The sequence below is a fragment of the Erinaceus europaeus genome, chromosome 2 (genome assembly GCF_950295315.1).
Source record: "Erinaceus europaeus chromosome 2, mEriEur2.1, whole genome shotgun sequence".
Taxonomy (NCBI): domain Eukaryota; kingdom Metazoa; phylum Chordata; class Mammalia; order Eulipotyphla; family Erinaceidae; genus Erinaceus; species Erinaceus europaeus.
Genome location: NC_080163.1, coordinates 153195526 through 153220397, shown reverse-complemented (window position 1 = coordinate 153220397; position 24872 = coordinate 153195526). Strand labels below are relative to the sequence as shown.

The 24872-nt window shown below is 40.5% G+C and overlaps 1 protein-coding gene and 1 long non-coding RNA gene across 3 annotated transcripts in view; one reads left to right on the top strand and one right to left on the bottom strand.

The window, feature by feature from the left end:
- GNAO1 (G protein subunit alpha o1) overlaps positions 1–24872 on the top strand; it is a 194493-nt gene that overhangs the window by 54742 nt on the left and 114879 nt on the right. The gene's annotated exons all lie outside the window — the stretch shown is intronic.
- The window catches only part of LOC132536986 (uncharacterized), a 30191-nt gene continuing 6677 nt past the window's right edge, over positions 1359–24872 (bottom strand). Inside the window, exon 3 of the long non-coding RNA XR_009548501.1 lies at positions 1359–1618. This is a non-coding gene — a long non-coding RNA (uncharacterized LOC132536986). The remainder of the gene's footprint in view (positions 1619–24872) is intronic.

Below are 24872 nucleotides of genomic sequence, written 5' to 3'. Positions count from 1 at the left end.
ATTGCCTTGGTGCTACTCAGAAGCATTGAGTAGGTTGTCTCAACAAAGAAAAAGGAACTATGTTTTAGTAGCACTCTCTTTGGTAATTAGATGCTTTAATAAACAGCAGCCGGGTTTGGGTTCCTCTCCCCAGCCCAGCATTCCTGCAGCTGGGAAAAACCCTCCAGGAGCAAAAAGGGGTCTAGGGACATACTAGATCGACCCTGTCCCCAGATGCTGAATCCACAGGGACTGGCAAGGCACCACCAGATAAGAGTCTCGGTCCTCTTTTGAAACCTACATCTAGAGGTGCTGAGGCATCACTTTCTGTGGGTTTTAATGAAGAATTGTTTCAGTGATGAGTTGTAGAGGTAATTGCTGAATATGTATTATTCCAGAGAAAAAAAGTTACTTTCCATGTTTAGAGTAGATTGGCTAATGTGAGAACTACTGTATATAACCCAGGTGCTGGACCATTATAAATGCATTTGTTAATTATCACTGGAGCCTCAGCCATAAATCTCTTTTCTAAGGTGCATGAATAGGGTTGGCACTTACTCATTAAAGAGAGGAAAAGAGAGGAACATAACATTCAGCTTCTTAGGGCAGAGGCTGTGGCAGTACATATGGGGATTGAGTGGGGGTGTTAGCAGCTGTCCTTGAGCCATTCAAAAAGAGGAGTCTTAAATCAGAAGAATGGCTTACTTCCCTCCCCCCCCCCCCAGTCTGCAGAAGATAAATTGGTGGGTGGTCTGGAAAGTGAAGCAGCAGGAAACTTCACATTACACACTATGGATTATGGATTCAGGCAAGGGCACAGCCAGTCCTTGATGTGATTTTACAAAGAAGATGGGCCTCTTCTTCAAGTACATCTCAAAGCCACCTCTGCAGCCTCTGAGGAAGTGTCCTCTCATTGATTTTAGCTCAGTCTGTTGTCAGACTCAGGACTGGAAAGAAACAGACAGACTGCAGAGACCTTTTCTCATGTAAAGACTACTACTTTGACTCTGGTTATCTGTCTGGTCCTGGGGGGTATTTTACTGCCCCCATATCCTAATTCTGTTTCATGAACAATCATTAGATATCCCTTCCGGTACCTCTTGTGGGGAGGCTGATGTGAACACCAATAATTACACTCTCTGTCTTATCCAATAATATAGAAAAGTGAGGGTGGTGTTGCTTTTCACCCAGTTCCCCAAAACGACTTAGTTCTTGTCCCATCCACCCATGATGGCCCTGGTTAATGTTTTTATTGGGTACCACATATGTATGCATTTGAGTACGTCATATTGATAATGCATCTTCCGTTATCTTGTGTTTTTATCTGGATCTTGTTAACAATCAACTTTTCCCCCATTTCTGGAGATACTTACCTGTTCCTCGTTGGAATGACTGCATAAGATTCTAAGTGGAACTCTGACTTAATCTTGCTTTATTTGGTTGGTCTTAGATGATGATTGCCTCTCCTAACTCACAGTGACTCTTGGCCAGGTGCTGAGGGTAATCTGTGAAGCAGACTGAGTTGTTCTCCTGTGTAGTCATCTGCAGAGCCAACATGTGAGAAGGCTGCTTGAGAAACTACCATCAGATGAGTTCTTTCTGGGCTCTAGCTTTATTTGTCTCAAGTCAGGAAGGCCACCTGTGCAGAGAAAAGGCAAGTAATAGCCAAGGGAATTGCAGCTAAAGCTTAGGTGCCTTTAAGGGAAGAACACACCATCCGAGGGTGGTACTGGCAGGCTGAAACTCTTTCTACGGCTCTGTGTGCTGAGTGATCCAGGCTCTGCAGACTGCTTGGTGGAGCAGGAGCAAACCCAAGAATCAAGCCTTTGGCTAAGGTCACTCAGAACCAATCATTTAGCTAAGGTTACTCAGATCCTTAGCCCTGCTGCTGATATGGCAGTCAAGGAGGGCACACAGGACTCTTCTGCAGCCTCTACAATGTTCTGCACTGCCCCTGTGGAACTGTTCCCAGCAAGTCCAGAGCACTTTGGATTGGTAATAATGCCTGTGTTGTGACTCCCACCATCAGGAAATGCCAATAAAGACTAAGTGGAAGAGCTGATGGGTGAAACATCTCTTCCCGAGTCCTTGGCTTTGCTTAATGCATAATGATGGAGGTGCAAGTGTAATTGTACAGAGTCACCACTCAGTCATGGGAGTATGGTTTGGTGGGGTCAGGTGAGCCTCTTCTATATTCTTTCAGTCCTGATCAAGGTGAGGAAAGAATTTCAACTGGACAGTAGAAATTCTTTAAAATCCTTCTAAGTCTTGCTAATTTCATATATATATATATATATATATATATATATATATATATATATATCACTTTACTTTTAAAGTAAGATATGTTTGTTTCTAATTTAGAGAATTAAATTTTAACTGATGAATCATGTGCAGTGATGGTGGTGATGACACATTACTGCAGCCAAAAATCATGAGGGTGGTCCTTGCGTGGCTGAAGTTTTAGAAAAGATAAATCAAATCTACTCCTTTGCTTCCTTTCAGTCCACCCTCTTCTTGCCAGAACAGCTGAGAAGGCATTTTGATTGAGTGTGTGTGTGAATTGTATCACTCAAGGAGCTCCCTATCACAGACTTGTATTTGCTGAACCAGAGTAATATCTTACTGTCTGCTGGCAGAAACCCCAACCACACTTAGAAGCATGCAAAGTTCTGGCTGTGGGTGTTCCCCCTACTCTACCTAGAAACATCCTGCATTCCAGAGAGGTCACCATCACAGTGAAGGCCCTCATGCTAACCTAGGATAGCCTCAGAGATACAGCTAAATTTAATCACAAAGGACTGAGGAGATAGGTCAGTGTTAGAGCACAGGACTTTCATTTCCAAGTCCCCAGGGGTTCATTCCTTGTTTGCACCACATGCAAGAACTGGACAATTCTCAGGTCTCTTTTTCTCTTCCTCTTATCCATAAAGACCAGTAAATAAATAAATCTTTTGAAATAAGGAGAAAAAAATTAATAGGAAAGGAAGCTTTGTGGTTTTATTTTTAAAATGAAGCAAATACATCTTTTACAACGTAATTTAAGAGGTGACATGTGTATTTTTTAATATTTTATTCTGAGAAAAAAATTAAAGAAGCACAAATATATTGAACTTTTAGTACAAGCTGCCATTTCACATGAGTTATTATTTATTTTTATAGTACTAAAAGGTAGTAGTGGTACTACTAGTAGTTACAAGAGAAAAATGAAAAAGTCAAGTTACTATTATGGAATATTCTCCCAAAAATCATCTACAGGTTCAGTGCAGTGCCTATCAAAATCCTGGATACCCTTTTATGTAGAAATTGATAAACTGACTCTAAAATATATATGGACTGTCAAGAGACTTAGACTCACCAAATGATCCTAAGGAAAAAAAGAAAAAGAAAGTAAGACTTACTTCCCAGTTTCAAAGCTTTACAAAGCAGTGGTAAGATAATGTGGTGCTACCACAAGTATAGATGTTTAGACCATCAATAGAATTGAAATTCCATGAACTCATATATCTGCCATCAACTGACTTTTGATAAGGATGTCAAAACTATTCAACAGGGGAAAAAAATGTCTTTTAAACAAAGTAATAGGACAGGAAGATATTCACATGCAAAAGAATGAATCTGTGTTTAGCCTGCCCCATACCCAAAAAAATTATCTCAAGATGGATCAAATATTCTAAATCTAAGAGCAAAATCTGTAAAGCATAGAGATAAATATTTGTGAGTTTGGGATAGGATTCTAAGTTCTGACACTAAAAGCTTAAGCAACAAAATAAACATAAATTAGGCTGTATAAAATTAGAAGCCTTTGTGTTTCAAATGACATCTTCACATGGTACAAAGGCAATGCAAAGAATGAGAGAAAATATTTGTTTTCATTTACCTGATAAAGAATTTGTATCCAGAAGTCTTTTAAAACTCTTTTTTTGTTATTTGCACCATGGCTTCACCACTCTGGGTCAACTTTTTCCAGATAAAAAGAGAGACAGAGGGAAAAATAGCACAACTCTGAACCCCACCCCCCACCCCCAGTGTGGTAGAGCCTGGGCTCAAACCTGGGTTGTTGATAGCAAAGCAGGCACACTCCCAGATGAGTTGTCTTTCCAGCCCTTAAAATTCAGTATAAAAACAAATATTTGAATTTAAAAATGGACAAAGGTCTGAATACATCATCCCCAAAGATGGCATACACATGGACAGTCAGCACAGGATTAGATGCTCATCAATATGAGCTGTCAGGGAAGTTCAAACCAAAACCATGAGACATCACTTAACTTTCACTATAATGGCTAGAATCAAAAGTCAGGTAATGACTAGTGTTGGACAAAGATATGGAGAAATCAGAACCCTCAAAAACAACTAATGGGAGTTTAAATGATACAAATGTTTTGGAAATCTGGCAGCTCTTCAGATGATTAAGCATAAAATTACCTTATGAGTCTATGATCTGACTTCAATGTTCCATGGTTAGGAAACAACCCAAATAGACAAATGGATAAAAAAATGGAACATTATTTTGTACAATGGAATATTACTTAACCATAAGAAGAAATGAAGTATCTTCTCTTTTTTTTAATTTCTTTATTGGGGGACTAATGGTTTGTCAGCAATAAATACAATAGTTTGTACATGCATAATATTTCCTAGTTTTCCACATAACAATATAACCCCCACTAGGTCCTCCTCTACCATCATGTTCCAGGACCTGAACACCCCCCCCCACCTTAGAGTCTCTTACTTTGGTGTAATACACCAACTTCAGTCCAAGTTCTGTTTAGTGTTTTCCCTTCTGATCTTGTTTTTCAACGTCTGTCTGTGAATGAGATCATCCTATAGTCATCCTTATGTTTCTGACTTATCTCACTTAACATGATTCCTTCAAGCTGAAATGAAGTATTTTCATATGCTACAATATGGATGAATCTTGGAAACATTATGCTAAATGAAAAAAATTCAGTTTCAAAGACTAGATACTATATGACCTCAAAGCTATTAAAAGTATCTGTGAAGGTAGCACACCTGGTTAAGCACACATGTTACAATACACAAAGACCCGGGTTCAAGCCCCTGGTCCCCACTTATAGGCTTTGTGAGTGGTGAAGCAGGGATGTAGGTGTCTCTGTTTCTCTCACTCTCTACACCCCTTTGCCTTTCACTTTCAGGCTATCTTCATCCAATAAAGAAATAAAGGTAATAAAACAATTAAAGACATGTTGGTGGGGTTGACTGCCCAGGGAAGTCTGGTTGGCATCATGCTAGCATGTGGAACCTGGTGGCTGAAAGAAGAGTTAACATATAAAGCCCAACAAGCTGTTGATGACTAATCATGAACCTAAAGGCTGGAATAGTGCAGATAAAGACTTGGGGGTCTCCATTTTGTAGATAGCTAGTAGGCTTATTTTAAATCCCAAAGGGCCCATAACTATACTAGGTTTTTTGTTTGTTTGTTTGTTTCTGAGCTTGACATCTGATATGCAGGTGGATCCAAGTTATTGTGTGGGGAGATGATGTCATACCCAGAAAGCTGGATCAGGGAAGAGAGTAGCTCCCAAATATGGGAAAGGCGTATAAATATTGTTGACTATAAACCCCATCAATTTGACATGGTCTGGGGCCCATATTCAGCTTAGGAGCCTATGTAGCCTCTGCATCCCTGTAAATATGAGCTTATATTCTGTCCTGGAGCCTGACTTCCCCAGAGCCCCACTCCACAAGGGAAAGAGAGAGACAGGCTGGGAGTATGAATCGACCTGCCAATGCCCATGTTCAGCAGGGAAGCAATTACAGAAGCCAGACCTTCTGTCTTCTGCATCCCATAATGGAGTATGGTCCATACTCCCAGAGGGTTAAAGCATAGGAAAGCTATCAGGGGAGGTGATGGGAGATGGAGTTCTGGTGGTGGAAACTGTATGGAGTTGTACCCCTCTTATTCTATGGTTTTTGTCAGAGTTTCCTTTTTATAAATAAAAAAGTTAAAAAAAAAAACCCAAAGAAATAGCTGTGGAGTACTTACTAAGAGCCAGCCACCATTCTAAGCATTTTCCTATAATTAATTCACTTTATTTTTACAATTATCCAATGAGGTGGGCCCTGTTATGTGAATACCTCCCATTTTGCTGATGGGAAAACAGAAGCAAAGCTGCCTTTTAGCATATAAGGAAAATGTCTCCAGAGCTCAAGTGTTGTGTCTATGATCATACTGCAGATACCCAGTGAAGATAGAGCTGTGGTTTAGTACCACATCCCCACTCTTGATCATCTGCTGTGCTGTCCTAGAGGTAAAGGAGACTCTGATTTTGGGGAAGTACTGTCTACTTGCATGTGCATGAAAAGGGAAAAATCCATTTTATAAATAATTTTTTTTTAAAAAAGAAAAAATGTTTTTTTCTCGCTGGAATTCTATGATACAGCCTCACAAACTAAGGGGATCTCAGAGTGTCTTTGTTGTTGACTAGAATTACCTGGCAGTAACCCTGGTTACCTCAGGCTGATGAGAAACTCTGATTAGAAATTACACATCTGACTGCAGAGCCCCGTTAAGAAATTGAATCCTTCATTGCTTGAGAATTGCTGTGTTGTGGAACAAGCTTCTGGGGCCAGTTGATGGGGAAGCCAGGTCTGGAAGCTTCCACTTCTTTGTTAGACTGTGATTCTCCAATGTCATTTGAGCCCCATGGGACTTGTCTGATCCTGGATGCTCAATTTCGTCTGGTCAGTCAGATCCCAGCTCAGGAGTACTGTCCTCATCACCCAGGAGTTTCATAGAGAAGGGTGAAATAGGCAGTGAGTGGGTGGAGTGACCATTACACCTGTGGTATCAGGAAAATGGGCTCAGTGCCATGAACCATCATATAACTTCTCTTCCTGTTCTATTTTCTTTCTATATTAGGAGTAATCATGAAGCAGATAGCATTGATTGCTTCTTGGGGCTACTCTAACACCAGTGTTTGCTGGTACTAATTTCCAGAACATATTTTCTAAAATGTAGTCCATTAAGTAAAATATTGCCTACACTAGAGCTTTAGGACAAGTGAGCCACAAAAAGCCCTCAAACAACATTTTATAGATGAAAAAAATCTTTTTAGTTTGCTTAACAAAACTGCCACTGGGTAGCTGGGCAGTAGTGCATCAGGTTAAGCGCACAGGGCGCAAAAACACAAGGACCAGCTCAAGAATCCCGGTTCAAGGACTTCCTTGGGCAGATGACCCCACCAGTGTGTCCTGGAGCTCCACTTTCCCAGAACCCTGCCCCACTAGGGAAAGAGAGAGACTGGCTGGGAGTATGAATCGACCTGTCAGCTCCCATGTTCAGCGGAGAAGAAATTACAGAAGCCAGACTTTCCACCTCCTGCACCCCATAATGAGGGTCCATACTTCCAGAGGGAAAAATAGGAAAGCTATCAGGGGAGGGGATGGGATATGGAGTTCTGGTGGTAGGAATTGTGTGGACTTGTATCCCTCTTATCCTATGGTTTTTGTCAGTGTTTCCTTTTCATAAATAAAAAAATTAAAAAAAAAAAAGAATCCCAGTTCAAGCCCCCCACTCCCCACCTGAAAGGGGGCCGTTTCACAAGTGGTAAAGCAGGTCTGCAGGTGTCTACCTTTCTCCCTCTCTGTCTTCCCCTCCTCTCACAATTTCTCTCTGTTTTATCCAACAACAAGAATAATAGTAATAACAGCAACGATGAATAACATGGGCAACAAAAGGGAAAAAAATGGCCTCCAGGAGCAGTGGATTTGTAGTGCAGGCACTGAGCCCCAGAGATAATCCTGGAGGCAAAAAAAAAAAAAAAAAAAGCCACTGTTGGAACAGAAAGATGTAACCACTGATAGGCAGATTCTTGCTGCTAATCTGATAATCAGAACCAGTTATCCCTTCATTGAAATTGATGAGTGCTGCTTCTCCTCTGTACAGCTCCAAAATTCAGTTTGTATGGATTTATCTTCAACTCCCAGCCTTGATGTCCATTTGATTTAACTTGACTGGGGTGATGCTCAGGCCTTGTGATGAAGAGTTCATAGTCCCAACGAGTAGAGAGGTGCCTCAAGGCAGTCAGGAAAATCTTGTTCAGTGAATCATTCATTAACTCAGGAACACATGGACACTACTCTAGGTTTGGGAGAAATATGAAAGAAACTGGTGTGGACTTGCTCCTCGCCTAGAAGGAGCTAGCTACTCAGTGTACCTAAGAAGGTAAATGTCTTGTAGATGTACCTACTAGCCACTTGAATGCAGTGGCAGAAAATGCTTGTACCCAGTGAAAGCAAATGAGCACTTAGTAGGTACAAGAGGCCTAGAGAAATATTCTGAAGGAGAGAGCATTTGAGCCATCTCTGGAGGAATCAGTAACATTCAGGAACTGATAGGGTGCACTTTCTCTACCAAAACATGACCACCAAGAACAACAAAACATAGCACTTGAGATGGTACCAAGTCCAGATACTGAGTGTGGAGGAGGAAAGAGGCTGCCTTGAAGATCACCATGGCGATCACTTTCTCTCTGTACTGAGTTTCCTATCTGCAGAACAGATGAGCTGGTAAAACAGATGGTCAGCTACTTTCTGCTCTGACTTCTGAAAATCCAGCCTAACATCATCATCATTTAGAAGTGTTAATGTGCAGCTAGCATCCATTAGGTGTTTATGATGGCCACACACTGTACTGAGCATTTCATGCACTCTAAAAACATTCAGTGAAGCTTAGAGCAAATAGTGGATACCTCTGTGTGCCATGCCTCTTGCCCAGGGAATGAAAGGAAGAGCACCACATCTACCCTCACAGAGCTTAATGGAGAAGAGGGACAATAAGCATACAAATGAATCTTATAAATTGTGAAAGATGCAGGCATTTTAGGAGAGAGATTAATGAAGGACATAATACAGACTGGATGTATTGGGAATAAGGAGCAGTGGGATTTAAACCCTGATCTATGGAGTTCAGAGCCTATTCTGTAGTGCCCACTAGTGAACCATGGGCACAAATCAGGTCTTTCAACCCCCTGGGTCAGTGCTATTTGACGACATAACTGTTTATGTGAGATGGGAGTCATGGGCACTTTCCGTGATGTCCTTCTTGAAGAAATACTACCAAAAGAAGTCCTAATATCTAGCTGTTCTTTCCACTGAACTCCTAAAGGTTTACAAGTCTCAGGCCCTTCTTGAACACTAGTTAAGCTTTCCTTAAAGGTCGTGTTATGGAAATCCCCTGCTGAAATTTGCCAGCTGTAATCACAAAGGGCATCAGTGAAGAATCCTCTTCTATAGAGTTTCTGTAAAAGGCCCAGGTCATACTCTGGGACATGGGAGCCCTAGACACAGATACAGGATCCTGTTTCAGGTTTCCCCAGGCCCTACCATTACCCAGGAACTGGAGGGAGTTTCTGGATGCCGGATGGCCAAGTTCAGTGTCACTCAGTTAAATAAAGCTCCAGTCAGTGTTACATGGGGACCAAGAGGGACAGGGAACCAGTGTGCTCATAAACTAAAGATTCTTTCCCTCAGATTCTTTGCCCCAGATTTTCTGCAGGAAAATGATCACAAGCTCCATGCTGTCCAGCATTGCTGTGAGCCTTAATCTCTATTTTCCTGTCTTCTCCCAGGCATCCCCCAGACCTCAGTCTCTCCAATGCCTTCTGCTGCTGACTATCTTCCCTGCCTGACCCAACTTCCCCCCCTTTATAGCCCTCTTGCCTCTCTTCCCTTGGACTTCAACATTTTCAAAAGATTTTCTAGATAATCTATTGTAAGTTTATTAACTAGATTAATTAGTTAAATAAACCTATTTATGTAATATTTAGTATATATAAAAGAATATATGGCATCAATATAAGGTCTTGATAATAAAATACCTGTTTTGCAGAGCTAAATCTTTGTGGCCTGCCTTTAGAGTAACACTTTCTTGAACTGACCATTTTGTTTCTTTTTTTTTCATTATTTCTGTTTTTTTTTTAATTTAAAAATTGTTTTAAAATCTTTGTTGATTTTGAATAGAGACAGAGAAATTGTGAGGGGAGGGGGAATAGTTTGAAAGAGAGGCAGAGGGAAACCTGCAGACCTGCTTCACCATTCGTGAATCTTTCCCCCTGCAGGGGGGGACCAGGGACTTGAACCTGCATCCTTGTGCACTGTAATGTGTGCACTTAACCAGGTACACCACCGCCTGGCCCCTGACCACCTTTTTCTTATCCTGGTCTAAATCCATTGTCCACATACTTGCTGAAGCAGGACGCACACACACACACACACACACACACACACACACACACACTCTCATTCTGCACTGCACACATCACATGGGCTGGACTGGCAGTCTTGAGCAGAATAGAACTTCCTGCACCCTGCACTCTGCCATCCACCTGCCTTAGGGTACATGGCTTCCTTTACCTGGAATAACCCCCACCCACATGTCCTACATCTCTGCCTGTCACACCCACCTCTCCTCCCTAGGCCGCAAAGTGTCATGGTTTTCCCAAAGCGGCACCTGCTTTCTCCAGTGAGCTGTGCTTCCTCCTCCTCCAAGTCCCTTTAAATCATGGGTGGCTTTCTTTTCTCTTAGCATAGCTGATTATTTGCTACTTTTTGTGAAGATTCTTTCCCCCTCCCCCAGATTTTATCTTACATACTAGACTATAAGCTTCTTGTGTGCAGCCCCCATGTCTTTGAATTTGGGCCTAGTAGCACACATAGTACAGAATAGTTTCATCAATAAATCATAGGATAAGAATGCATTGAAGAGTTCTCTGAAACCTAACATATCTTCCCCTAAAATATCATAAAAGTATGTCCTCATTTCTACCTCTAGGGAGATGGGCTTCATATGTATTTCTCTTCCCAGAGAGATGGGCTCTTTGAGTAGGAATGTGCTTGATTCTTGATAAAACTGGTAAGATGAATGGGTATTTGCAATAACTCTGCCCAAGATAGAGAACTGAACCCAATGCTTTTCTAAGGCAAAGCATTATTTAACCTATAGCACTTCTTAGCCACCTCCATATAGTAATGTTTGGACTTGCAAGTTAAATATCTGTCATTTAAAGATAATGTAAGTGTGATGCTGAGGGTGCATTTTCACATTCATTAAGATCACAGCACTAGGGATGTCTATCACAAGGTGTTGAAGTTTCTCTATAGGTACTTTAGTGGATGAGTATCTCTGAGGGAGATTTTGACTACATGTCACACTTCCTAGTGCCTTTACTATCACATGAATTGCTTTGCTTTAAAAGACTATGCTAAGAAAACCTGACTAATTCTTTGAAAGAGAATTTTTATTCCTTTAAACTGTCCTGTAATAACAATGGGTTAAAGAAGTTAATGTAGGGGGCCAGGCAGTAGCGCAGCAGGTTAAGTGCACGTGGCACAAAGTGCAAGGACCGGCCTAAGGATCTCCTGGTTCGAGCTCCTGGCTCCCCACCTGCAGGGGAGTCACTTCATAGGCGGTGAAGCAGGTCTGCAGGTGTCTGTCTTTCTTTCCCCCTCTCTGTCTTCCCCTCCTCTCTACATTTCTCTCTGTCCTATCCAACAATGACAACATCAATAACAACAACAGTAATAACTACAACAATAAAACAAGGGCAACAAAAGAGAAAATAAATAAATAAATATTAAGAAAAAGAAGTTAATGTGTGAAAACTTGCATCACTCCTATTTCTGTTTTTTCTTTGCTACTTCCCAGTCCTTGCCCACATGTGGCAAAGAAACTTCCAGTTTTTCTAGAAATGAAATCGAAGTACCAAATTGATTTGGCTATAAATGTAAGAATTAAAATGTCAACTTTATGAGTACTCTTATGTTGAAAACCTTGCTCTAAGGGCAGTGGGAGGCACCTGGAACAAGTACTTACTAAGTGCCTGCTCTGTGCCTGTAGCCAGTTCACACAGGATGCTGCAGTGGATAAAAGAGCCCAGCCCTCTGGAGAGGGGAAACAGAAACTAGGCACACCGAACCCTTACTCAGGGATAGGTAAGCTGTGTAGGAAAATAAAGCCAAGTAACAGGGATAAGAAGGAGCTGCAAACTGGTACAGCCCCTTTGGAAGACTGTATGGAGAGTCCTCAAATAAATGAAAATAGAAACACCTTATGACCGACCCAGCAATATCTTTCTTTGACATTTACCCAGCAGACACTCAAGAACTGATTAGAAGGGACATATACATGTTCATAGCTGCATTATTCACAGTAGCCAAAGAGTGGAAGCAGCCTAAATGTCCATCATCAGATGCCTGGCTAAAGAAATTATGGGATATATATTCCATGGAATACTACTCTGCATTCAAAAAAGAGGTTATTGTATCCTTTGAGACAAAATGGATGATAATAATCACTGGAGGTGATTATGCTTAGTGAAATAAAGAGAAGAAAGACAACTACTTGATGGTTTCACTTATGTGAAATCTGTGGAATCTAGAGATCTGATTGACATGAACTTGCCAAAAAAAAAAAAAAAAATCCAAACATGCAGAAGCAAGCAAACTGTTTTTATTATGAGAATGATGGTGATTGTCTTTGGGAGGTAGGTGAGTAGGGATACAAAATTTTGGTGGTGGGTGTGTGTGGAACTATACATTGTAATCTTACTATCTTATATCAAACTATTAATAACAAATAAAAAATTTAAAAAGGAAGGAGCTGCTATTTTATGAGGGTGGTCGGAAGCATATCTTGTTACTCCAAGATATGCTGAAGCAGAGATTTGAAAGAAGGGTGGGAGTGAAGGAAATTTAATCCAGGAAGAAGACTTTTGCATGTGGAAAGTCCAAAGGCCCAGAGGCAGGAACATTTATTGATGTGTATGTGGCCAGAGTGTATGAGAGTAGGAGCAAGACATGGGCAGAAGTATAGGTTTGGCCTTGTTTAAATCTTTGATGAGCTTTTATTCTGAGTGCAGTGGGAGTATTTGGAAAGTATTGATCTCACTGGAGAACAGGCTGGAGATAAGAAATAGAAACATGGATGAGGCTTGGGAAGTTGCTCAAGAGAGAGAGGTGATAGTGGCCAGCACCTGAGCAACTGTGATTGAGGGTGATGGTAGGGATGTCAGTTTCTGGGTAAATTCTGAAAGTAAAAGAGTGTTTTGCAGGATTTCCACTCATATTAAATGTGAATTAGAGAGAGAAGAGTCAGAGTTGGGCCATTAGTAACTGGTGATATGGACATATTGCTCACTAGGACACAGAGGAACATAACAGTACCAGGTTTGGGTAACAAGGTCAGGAATTTTGTTTGGACAGTGAAGCTAGACAAGTGACCTCCAGAGTTCATGGCAGACATTGCTACAACCCTCTTCCCAGTTCAACACAAGTGGAGTCTGACATCTCTCTGTATCTCTGTGCTTCTTAAGCCCACTGCTAGAATGGAATCTGCTTCAATTTCTTGGTGTTGACAGAAAATCCAGTAAGTGTGCATTGGGGAAGACAGTTCTGGGAAGCATAGTAGTCCCAGGAACTGACATGATCTGGGAATGTTCCAAGGAGGAGAGGCACTTCACTTGAGCTCGTATATCAGTTGGGGGATTATTGGCTGCAAGTAATAGAAAATCTAACTCATTGTGGCTCAGACTATACAGGAAATTATTAGCTAATGTGCCAGGAAGTCTGGAAATTTACAGCCCCCCACATTGCCAATGAAGCCATCAGGGGCCCTTGTCTTTCTTTTTATTCTGCCAACTGCAGTATTTAGTTATCTCCTCACTTTAGGAGCCCTAGGCATTATGATTTCATAAAGAAGGTCCAACCCTTTTTTATCTCAGAAACCCTACTGGGAGACCTGCCCTGATGGGTCTGTCATTGGACACATTTGAGTCACATATCACTTCTTAAGTCACTCACTGGGCAGCATTGCATGATGAGCTAGGACCAGTCATAAGGAGTTATGAACAACAGAAAACATCTGGTATTGGCCTGCAGGGAAAAGAAGGAACATAGTGAGTGAGTTGATCTATCCGTACTGAGATGAGTCAGTACTGAGAAGTGATAAAGGAGGATGTGCAAGGTGGGTAAAAAGCTGAAGCAGAGACACAGAGATGAAGATACATAAACTATTCCCAGTGGGGAGGTTGAGTGTGTTCATGAATGGTATCTGGTTTGGCTGGAATAAAGACTATATTCAGGAGGCTGGGCTGTAGTGCACCAGTAGTGCACATAGTACAAAGTGCAAGGACCCTGCACAAGGATCTTTTTTTTTTTTGATTTTTTATTTATAAAAAGGGAACATTGACAAAACCATAGGATAAGAGGGGTACAACTTCGCACAATTCCCACTACCAGAACTCCATATCCCGTCCCCTCCCCTGATAGCTTTCCTATTCTTTAGTCCTCTGGAAGTATGGACCCAAGATCATTGTGGGATACAGAAGGTTGAAGGTCTGGCTTCTGTAATTGCTTCCCCACTGAACATGGGCGTTGACAGGTCGATCCATACTCCCAGCCTGTCTCTCTCTTTCCCTAGTGGGGAAGGGCTCTGGGGAGGTGGAGCTCCAAGGCACATTGATGGGGTTGTCTGTCCAGGGAAGTCTGGTCGCATCCTGCTAGCATCTGGATCTTGGTTCCAGCCCCTGACTCCCTGCCTGCAGGGGGATCGCTTCACAAATGGTGAAGCAGGTCTGCAGGTGTTTATCTTTCTCTCTCCCTCTTTATCTCCCCCTCCTCTCTCAATTTCTCTCTGTCCTATCCAATAAAAAATTTAAAAAATGAAAAATGGCCTCCAGGAGCAGTGAATTCATAGTGCTGTCACCAAGCCTCAGCAATAACCCTTGAAGCAAAAACAGTGATAATAAGGAAATTAAAAATAAATAAATATTATATTCACAAGCCTTGTTAGGAACCTCCTTGGATAATTAGGACTCTTCAGACCAGTCCTTAAGGAATAACTGATCTCAAATACTATTCTGTATGTAGTGAAGAGCTACATACAGAGTATAGATAGAAAAGCTTCAGGTTGATTCATGTGTGGGGAAGATGTAATGCTCACAGCTTAGTCTTGCATTGAAATCAGATTTAGTTGCAGGTCCTGGGTAGAACACAGAGCAATCAGGAAAGAGTGTTTTCCTTTGGAAAATAGATCCAGGGACTGACTCAGATTCTTGGTCATCCCTGTTTTTGTTCAGATTGTATGTCAGACCCTATGGGTTGCAAATAATAGAAATCCCTCCTACACTAGATTAAATGCAAAAGAAATTAAAGAACACATATCACTGAATTCTGGATTCAAGAGCTCCAAAGTTAATGCCAGCACTTGATGTCTCACCTCTGTATTAACTTGACTCTCAGATGGACTCAGACCACAAAATGGCTGCTGCAGCCTCAGCCTCAGCTTCAAATGCCTTCAAATGGAAAGAATGAGTTTCCTAACCCTTTTTCTCAGGAAAGTCTACTGCTTTTCCATAATTCTCACTGATTTGCATTCCTGTACCAACACTATAGGTTTAGGAAATGTAGTGTGCTTTGACCCTAATTTTAATGATCGAGAGTAGGGGAGAGGTAGTAGTCTAAATACTGACATTGTAAAAGGGGCAAAAAAATAGATACTAAAGGGAGTCAGGCGGTTGCACAGCAGGTTAAGCGCACATGGTGCAAAGCGCAATGACCGGCATATGGATCCTGGTTCAAGCCCCCAGCTCCCCACCTACAGGAGAGTTGCTTCACAAGCGGTGAAGCAGGTCTGCAGGTGTCTATCTTTCCCAGTCTCTCTCTCCCCTCCTCTCTCCATTTCTCTCTGTCCAATCCAACCAGGAAGACGTCAGTGACAACAACTATAATAGCTACAACAAGGGCAACAAAAGGAAATCAATAAATATAAAATAATAAATTAAATAAAAATTTAAAAAAGAATAGATTCTAGGAATTTTCAAATCACAAATATTCAATCCCATTTTCTACCTTAGTCCACAAAACTCTAGCATATTTTGTTTCAACATCCCCCTCTGTGGCTTATAGTCTATAACAGGCATCTCAATTAATCTTCATTATATCTTGGTAAATTGCTGTAAAGAGTGGAAATTACCCATTTTACAGATGAGGGCTAGAGAAATTAGATATATTCAGGGCCATGCAAATAAAAAATAGCAGGTCTGGCCTTTGAACTCAGCTCTTCCAAACCCCAACACCAGTGCTTTAATTACTCTGCCAATAAAATTGCTCAAATTCTGTGAGCTTGCAAGCTTATCTGAATAGAGTTCTTAAAACTGCGCAAATGAAATCAAGTTGAAGAGTCAGCTCAAGGAATTACCATCACTTGAAGGCTTGTGATATGTAAATATAAAATAAAGAACATCATTAAGCTCAAGGGCATGTTTTAATAACAGTTAATTAACTTTTATAAAATAGTCAGCAAATATTTCCTCCTAATGCTGAAAATGGATCCTAGGAAGAAAAACTCTAATACACAACAACCCCAGGTGGTCAAGTACAAGTCAATTTTTTCTAACACCCTCCTTTAGAAAGACAAGCTTGCCTGTGGATGTGTCCCCTCATATCCCCCAGCTGTGTTCTCCCACTGCAGCATATAAACTGTTATCACATGACAGCTCAGCAGATCAGATTATGTGGCAGAATTTAATGTGCTCCCAAAGTTGATACACTGAGCTTCCCCCTGCAGGAATCATCTCCTTACCAAGTATGATTCTCTACTCATTCACTTCCTCTCTGACCACATTTTGAATTCCAACTCTACTTAGCTAGCCCAGCTGCCATTTTCTCTGATAAACATATGGTTCCAGGGTATATCTCAAAACACTCCTATAAAATATTGGGGTGTTTGTACATAGTATTTCTGGGATCCAGAAAGAACTTGAAGACTTGAAACCAAAAAGCACCAGCTGTCTTCAATTTTCCGAAGTCCTATACAGAAAATACTGGATTTATTTCCTGAAGAAAGAACAATGGGTAGAAATTGCAGAGTGTAAAAAAAAAAAAAAATCTTTCTTCCTCAACAAGAAGGACAGGTGGAAGTCTTATGTTGGGTGAACTGAAGAGACCCAAAACTCATGTGCATGATTCCTTGAAAGACATTTGAAGGTACACAAGAAGCTGTAGACCCTTGCCTATGTCCCTGTTGGTAACTGTCCTAAGTGGGACAGCCTCAGCCTCTGTCAGATCTTCTGACTCCAAACTCCCCAGACTGGGTCTAGGAGAAGCAATGAGACCTGTCCTGTGCTGACCAGCCTCAACATGGAATGGCACTGGTGCAGGGAGAGCAGCTTGAGCTGGGGCCCTCTAACAGCTTGGCAAGGGTGCAGGCTTTAAACAAGTGAACTCATCTCTCTTAGCCTCCAGCTCTTCCTGTATCACATGAAAATAATGACAGTACCTTTCTCAAAGCTGTGAGGATGCAATGAGATGGTGCATATAAACCACTGAGCATAGTGTGTGGCATAGAATATGTTTATGTGGTGAGCCTATTATCCTCTCCCATCCTGCCTCTGAAGTCTCGGTCTTCTCCAGGGTCTTGGGAGTGTATCTTGAGGCATCAGCGCCCTCTGAGAATCTACAGACCCTTGCTGTGTTGTCATTCATTGACCCCCTTCAGTAATAATATTCAAAGAGAAACAGGGTCCCTGCTAATCCTTTTTTCCTAGACTTGCCAGCCCTGCTCCATCTTCTCATATGCAGATCTGCCCATCATTCCCCAGCCCTCCCACAGCTCACAGGGCCCTGCTAGTGATTGAAGTACCCCCTCTCTTGGAGATTAGTGCCATGTGGGAATTGGGTCCTAACGCTGCCAAAAGACTGAGAGCTGATGAGCTGACATGTAGCCTTCTGCCAGAATTTCAGCTGAGGTGTTGCTCTCGCCTGACCTCTGGGTGTCTGCTTAGATAGCAACAATGGCAGCATCTCCCTAAGCCAAGTGTTTGAGCAGGCCTCCTCTAGTCTAACTCAGGTTCTGACCAGCTCTTCTGAGGCTTCTCTAGAGGACCCTGGGTTTGGTGCCAGGATCCATCATCCCCACCATTCCTCCACCTCAACAGAGGCAGCATGTGATTTGTTTTATCAGAGATTAGCAAGCAGGAAACTTGGATTCAGCAGTCAGAAGTCTGCTGTTAGGGCCCCAGCATAACCACTTGCTGGCTTGTGCCCTTGAGCAGGTCACATTACACTGGCAAACTTCTGGTTTCTTCTTTCTTTCTTTCTTTCTTTCTTTCTTTCTTTCTTTCTTTCTTTCCTTCTTTATTTTTTTCTTTCTTTCTTCCTTCCTTCCTCCCTTCCTTCCTTTCTTTTTTTTTTTTTACCCTAGGCAGATGGGAAGGAAAGATTTGTATTTGACTTTATTTGAATTCTACTTCTAATACATGCTTTATATATTAGTTTCTCTTTTATAATGTGTACATGTTTCTGAAGGTTTTAAGTTCTTATAAAGTGTTTTTTTTTTATCATTGCAGATATCTTTGTTAAAACCCCCTACCCTTAGCTGATTTAAGTTCTATGCTTCTGCTTTTCTTCTGTTTGCATTTGACTGATATCCATTTGCCCATACGTTTATTTTCAAAGTTTCTACATACCTCTTGTTTAGCTTTTTTAAAAAATTGACCTCATAATGACATGAGTTTTTGTTTTAGTTTATAGCCTTTAATTTTTCATTTCTCCTTAATAGGGTATATGTGAATGTTGAGTAAGATAATTGTAATGGTTTCTTGCCTGAGAAGCTTTTAAACAACTGAAAATGTTCTTCACCATCTGTGAGGGGGAGTTATTGGGCCACCCTCTTTGTCCATTTGCTATTAGTGGATAAAAGCAGGTCACCTTAGGGGTCAGGCAGTGGCGCAGTGGGTTAAGCGCATGTGGCACAAAGCACAGGGACCACCGTAAGAATGCCGGTTCAAGCTCCCACCTGCAGGGGAGTCGCTTCACAGGCGGTCTGCAGGTGTCTGTCTTTCTCTCCCCCTCTCTGTCTTCCCCACCTCTCTCCATTTCTCTCTGTCCTATCCAACAATGAACAGTATCACCAATAGCAATAATAATAATAACCACAACGAGGCTACAACAAGGGCAACAAAAAGGGGGGGAAATGGCCTCCAGGAGCAGTGGATTCATGGTGCAGGCACCGAGCCCAGCAATAACCCTGGAGGAAAAAAAAAAAAAAAAAAAAGCAGGTCACCTCATTAATACCCAGAATTGAGTGGTGCTCTGTTGAAAACAAAACTAGAATGCCTTCTTTTTTTTTTTTTTAAAGATAGAGATAAAGAAAGCTTGAAGCTGGGGTGCATACATGGCAAAGAAAAAGCACACCTTGTTAGAAGTTCTAATTAAAATTTGTGTTAATTCCCAGTATACATAGTGGTGGGGAGAGATTATATTAGGTTGACGGAAAAAAACTTGACATATTTTTCTATGCAAAAATGCACTATGACTTTTCCTACAACCCAATATAATATTAAATGCCCCACGTTAAGAATATATACATATATTTTTTCCAAATCTGGTTTGCTTTTATTTTTCTTTTCTTTTCTTTTTTCATGTCCATGGTTTTTGGTGAACAAATTGCACATGTCTTTGGGGTAGATAGCTAGGAACGGAACTGATGATTGGTAAGATTTTTAATTTTCTTCATGTAGGTCCTATAAATTTCTTGTAAAACATATCTCAAAATATTTATAGTTCTATCACTGTTGTGGATAGACCATTTTCTTCGTTTCCTTTTTGAGATGTTTATTGATTGGGAAATGTACATTTTAAACAGTTATCCCAGATTCCACTGCCTTATCAAATTCTTTTATTAATTATAGTAGACTTTTCTTGTAGTAATAATCTCATCGGTTTTTCTAGATATCAAAGTTTATTTTAGTTCTCATGATGCCATTTTCATGTGATGTTGTATTTCAGTGGCGATGTCATTTTCGTGCTTACATTTGATAGTAGTAATATAGATCGTGATAAGCTATCAGGATGAGTACTGTCATCCTTTTCTAGTTCTAGGTTTTCATTGAAATGATTTTAGACTGTCACAGTTGCTGTTGGGATTTTTTTTTTCTTTTTTAGCAAACATTTTATTTTGTGCAAGTAATTAGCTCTTCTATTTCTAGTTTTTGACTAGAAATGTTCTAAAGCTTACCAACTCCCTTTTCAGCAGCTACTAAAAGGTGATTCTTTTCTGTGATCATAGAGTACGCCATCAAATGGTTTTGCACTCTTGGATCAAACAAGTTCAATTCTGGCATGTTTTTCTTTTCTATTGGTACTCAGTTAAATTTGATTTTATGGCAAAAATGCTATTTTTACATTTTTTTGGATAAGTTAGAGTGGTTTGTAATTCTTTTTTTTTTTTTCCTTCAGGGTTATTGCTGGGGTTTGGTTCCTACACTATGAATCCACTGCTCCTGGAGGCTATTTTTTCCCTTCTGTTGTCCTTGTTGTTTCTTGGTGGTGTTGTTACTATCATTGTTGTTGTTGTTGTTGGGTAGGACAGAGAGAAATTTAGAGAGGAAGGGAAGACAGAGAGGGGGAGAGAAAGATAGACACCTGCAGACCTGCTTCACCGCTTGTGAAGCGACTCCCCTGCAGGTGGGGAGCCAGGGGTTCGAACCAGGATCCTTACGCTGGTCCTTGCGTTTTGCGCCACGTGCACTTACCCGGCTGCGCTACCGCCCAGCCCCCGGTTTGTAATTCTTGACTTATTTTTTCAAGTTTCAGGAATTGTGATGGTTCCATAGCATCAATAAGGGGGAATGCTCCATCTTTAAGTGTGGCCTTGAATCCTTAGATAGTGTTGGCATTTTCTGTTATTTAATGGATGAAACTCACTGATTGTGCTGTTTTATGATTTTGCTCATCTTTTTTTGTAGCTATGGCAGACTCTCTCACCTCTGATTTCTGTACATTTGATCTTTTTCTCTTAATCAGCCACATACAGTTTAACTTTCTTTACATTTTTCTGCTATCTTTTAATCTTATTAATTTCAGCTTTTATTAATTGATAATTGTAGTTTCTTTTGATTTGCTCATTTTGCATTTTTTTTTTTTTTAGAAAAGAGGCCAACTTCCTTTAATTTTCTTCACTTCTCCTTTAATCATAGAGGCTTTGAATTTCCACTGAGCGTGACTTTTGCTCTCTCTTGGAAATTGGTATGAAATGTTCTCTTTACTGCTTTCTAGATACTTTGAAATTTCCCTTTTGATTTTTTTCTTTACTCTCAATTTTCCCGGGAGTAGGATTCTTAATTTCTGACAATCATTTTTCACTCCTTTTTTATTGATAATTCCTAATTGTTTTGTATGACTAGATATATCCTGGCACTCCTTGCAAAAAAACTGTTAAGTTTTTTTATCTCTGCAACTCAACACATGGTCAGTAAATAATCCAGATCCCTAAAAATAGTCCACTGTCTATTACTATGCAAAGAATGTAAGGTCCTGCATATTTCTAGGAATTCAAATTATGTTGTTCATTTTCTCTGTTATCTTAATTATTATCCACAGATTTTGTCCATTTCTGAAATAGATTGTGAAAATCAAGACTCTTGAAGTTTCACACTAAATTTCTGTGTATTTTCATTTTTAATAGGTAGTTTATTTAGTTTCTCTGTTAAATTAAAATAGTTTCTGAAGGTTTCTAAGTGCTTCTCTTATTAGTACAGATATCTTTGTTATGTGCAGTATATTTCAACTAAAATTCTCTCTTAACTTAATTTGTATGTTCCTACGAAAGTTGCTTCGGTTTGCATTTGCCTGCCATCAATTTGCCCTTGGATTTGTTTCCAACATTTCTATATACATTTTGTTTGTTAGTTTTTTTTTTTAACAGACTACATCATAATGTGAGTTTTAATTTTTAAACCAATAGGACATCTGTCTTTTCACAAGAAATTTAGTCCTTTAAGTGATATGCTTATTTTATTTCTTCCATCTACTGACATGTTTTTAATTTCCTCTTATCATGATTACCATGTTTTTGTTTTGTGTGTGCTAGTTTGAAGTAGTTGCTTTGCATTTCATTTTCCCCCCATATCACTAAGGAATTTCTCCACTTTTCCAATATTAAAGGTTATATTCTTTTCCCTTTATTTCACAATCATTGCTTATTGCTTACTATCATTTGAAAACAAGATAGCACATTTTAACTGTTTTTCCCTCCAAGCTGCTCTGTGTTCCTTCCATGTTCCTCCCTACTTCAGTGAGCGAGACCATTTTTTAATGTTTTTTTATTTATTTATTATTGTATAGAGACAGAGAAAAATTGAGAGGGGAAGATAAGAGAGAGACAGGGAGACACCTGCAGCCCTGCTTCACTACTTGTGAAGCTTTCCCCCTGCAGGTGGGGACCAGGGGCTTAAACCTGGATCCTTACGCACTGTAATGTGCGCACTTAACCAAGTGTGCCACCGCCTGGCCCCTGATTGAGACTTTTAAGTATGATTTCCCTCTCCCCTTCTTAAGATGACTCCTTGAAATACTTTCATTCTCTCCCTCTCTTTAATTCCTGACTTTTAGAAAATCTTAATATTGCTTGGTTTTGGCTGTTGGCATTTCCCATGTCATATGCCATTCTTTTGCAGATTCTTTATTTAGCACTCCCATTCTCACAGGGATGAAGTCACCGGAAATACCACTTTCCCTCAGGTTTAGAAAAAGGGGGAGGGAAAAAGTGTGTATTCAAGTTTCTGTACCTTCCAGGGTTTCCCAGTCTGTTCACCCTCCACTCCCTCTCTGTTCTGGTACATTTGTTGTTTGTTGCTTTAAGTAGTCTCTATAGGTGGCTTGTGTGTATGATAAGCTCTATGAATTCTTGAATATCTGCACATATCTTTCATTCTGAAAGATAAGAGACAAAGTATTGGGACTGGGGGCAGTGTCATTTTTCTGAGTCATTTGTAGATACTCTAAGCCTAGAGATGAGAATTCCAATGTCTGGTTTTTACCCTTATAAGTAATATATTCTTTCTCACTGGACACTTCTAACATTTTTCTGCTCATCTTTAAGTTGAGAATTACTTTTACCAGGATAGCTTGTCTTTTCTTACCATCCTTTGTAGAACTTTGTGAGCCTTTTAAGTCTGCTGAGTCATCTTTTTTCAGTGCAGAGCAATTTTATTCTGTTATTTAATTGTAGTTGTCTTCCATTAGTTTCTTTTTCTTCATGTAGAACTTCCAATATCCCCCTAGTTCTCCTTGTATCTGTCCTTCAGGTCTTTTTTTTTTTTTTCTTTCATGGACTCTCTTTATAATTTTCTCAATCCTTAGAGACAGTTTTCTATTTGGTCTTCCACATATGAATCAGGACTCATCTATTATGGCTGGGATGACTCTACTAAAATACAGAACATCGTGTATGTCTTCCTTGAATTGCTTTAGAGCCCCCATGATTCTTGGTTTGATTTGCTTCATGGAGCAGTTCTACTTCACCAGGCCTGAGTGCTGTCTGCTCTGATCTTCTGCTGAAGCATATTGTGAGTGTTGAATCTTTCTTGATGTCTCTTCTTAGTGAGGTCCAGAATGGCAGCATTCCACTGGAGAGGCAGAGTTGGTAGGAGAGAGACTGCCCTCCCCCTCTGTACCGCTGGTGTTAAGGTAAACGCACCACCAGTATGTCTCTTGAACACTTTCCCCCTAGTCTCCCTGTTCCCCTTTAGCCATAGAGCCAGTGGAGATGCAAATCACTTTTTCCAGCTTCATCTTAGAGTCTTGGGAACTAGGAAGGCCTTGGGAGACAGGCAAAATCAGTTTCAGACTTCTTTCTCCCCAAATTCACATAGATCTCTCTTGGTCATGCTTTTCCCATTATTTTCAGCTTTTTATTTTTGCTTCAGAGCTCTCTGAACCTGGTATTCAAATAAAAGGAAGAGATCCAAGCACAAGGACCAGCTTAAGGATCACAAGCGGTGAAGCATGTCTGCAGGTGTCTGTCTTTCTCTCCCCCTCTCTGTCTTCCCCTCCTCTCTCCATTTCTCTCTGTCCTATCCAACAACAACAACATCAATAACCACAACAATGTTAAACAACAAGGACAACAAAAGGGAAAATAAATAAATATTTTTTAAAATTTTTTTAATGAAAAAAAAAAAAGGAAGAGATCCCCACACGGTTTCTCAGTTTTATCTCCCAGGTATATCCTCATCTGCCCAAAGTATTCAAAAGTCCTCTGATTTGGGATGGGCAGGTGATAATCTCTTTCAGATTATTATGTGCTCCAAATTTCCTATCATCCTCTCTCAGTTGCTGGTAGATCAACACAGACTAGATAATCTCTTCTTCCCCCTTATTCTGGCCAGGTTTTCACTGGCACCCCAGGACCCTAACATGCCCACACAATCCTTCCCTATTCTCTTCTTGAGTCAAATTAGACACTGCACCGACTAGATGCCAAAATCGTATGTTCCAGGATCCCTAGCAGTGCATGTTGGCCACCAAGATGGCCTGCAGTAGTAACAAGGACACAGCATTCAATAACATTGAATACCATAGCAGGGAAATTTTTTTCTAATTATTACTCACTTCTCCTGATTATGACAAATAGAAATCCTTGAGTTCAGTGTTACTATGTCATTAACACCTCTTTAACACTTATTATAAGTCTCCCTTTTAACAAAAATGGGAGCAGGTGTCATGCAGTAGTATTTGGCTACAGATAGACTGAAAGAGGGCTGAGAAAGAAAGTGGGTTTGAGGAGAAATTCAGTAGTTTAGTGAGGGACATCTTTTTTAAATTATGAGGAGAAAGGGAGAAGAGCATTTTTATTTTTTTAAATTGTACGTGGTCTATTGTTTGTTTTTATGTGGTACTGGGGATTGATCCCAAGGTGTTAAACATTCAGAGCTTTGTGATTTATTGCTGAGCTACCCCCCTGACCCCAATGAGGGACCTATTTAGTCTGCAATTCCTAGTACATGTTTAAATGGAGATGTTGAGTAGGCAGTCCACGGTCTGAGCCCTGTGGTACTCCAGAGTTTATAAAGATTGGCTTCTTTCTT